Here is a 1,121-nt window from a genome sequence, read left to right on the forward strand (position 1 = left end):
GGGCAGACAGGAGAGGGCTGCTGCCCATGTGGGTCACTCCCCGGCTTGCATCATGCTCCTGCTGCAGAGGCTGGGGGGAGCTTCCTAGTGCTGAGACTTAACCCTTTGCACCACCAGGGAGGCCCTGCAGCCTCTGAGTCTGCTCTGCAGGATCCTTCACTCCAGCCCCCAGGGCTGTGATTTGACCTGGGACTGAGAATCAGGAGGTGACCTCGAGTTAGATCTCGGGTTAGAAACACGATCCCCTAAGCCTGCTGGCTACCTTATCTGCAGCTGCACAAACACTCACTGTAACGAATATGCAGATCACAGCAGCCCGCACTGACAGACTGCAGGGTCCCTCTTAGTGGGAGGCTCCCTGCAGCAGGGTGGGGCTATTTGGGGCTCCATTGTAGTTACCAGCCAAGTAGGCTCTCATTCCCCAAACATCAAGAGATATGTCCCAAGAAACAAGAGGTCTCAAGTAATCAGATGAAATGTCACCCAGCCGTCCCCCAATCTCTCATGTACCTGTGCTCCAGGGGCAGGAGGTCCTGAGAGCTCTGGCTCCCATTGTCCCCCAAGGAAGGGGGATAACATGCGGGCCACAGCCCCACCAAACACACACAGGCCAGGGCCCAGGGGCAGGATGGTCTCCAGAACCCGGGCAGTGTCCCAAGTCGGTGACTTGTAAGAAACAGGAAAGGGAGTGTGAAGTGTTGATGTCCTGCCCTGGGGTTTGGGGACAGCAGGGGAACCACTGTGGGTGGAAGGACAGTGATGGGATGGATGTCACATAAATTTTAGAGTATTGGCAGCATCTGGGATATGGGAGTCATAAAAACTACCAGGTTAACATCAGGAGTTTTACTAAAAGAGAAAACTACAGAAAATCTGGATGAAAAAGTCAATGTATTCTAAAGAATTACGCTATGTAAACAGATGTACCTGACCCTATAAACTACTGACTGGAGTTCAGACCACTTGTGAAACCTGTGTGGGTTTCTGGGCTGCTCCTCCCTCTCACACTGCTGTCTGGGCGGGGTCACTGAGCCCTGGGGCGGGGCCAGCACAGGGGGGGCCCTGGCAGGATCCTGGGGCCCCTCAGAACACTCCCTGCCCAGCCCAGCTCCTCTCACACC

Source organism: Condylura cristata, unplaced genomic scaffold, assembly GCF_000260355.1.
Source record: "Condylura cristata isolate star-nosed mole 26May11 unplaced genomic scaffold, ConCri1.0 scaffold00005, whole genome shotgun sequence".
In the NCBI taxonomy this organism is placed as follows: Eukaryota; Metazoa; Chordata; class Mammalia; order Eulipotyphla; family Talpidae; genus Condylura; species Condylura cristata.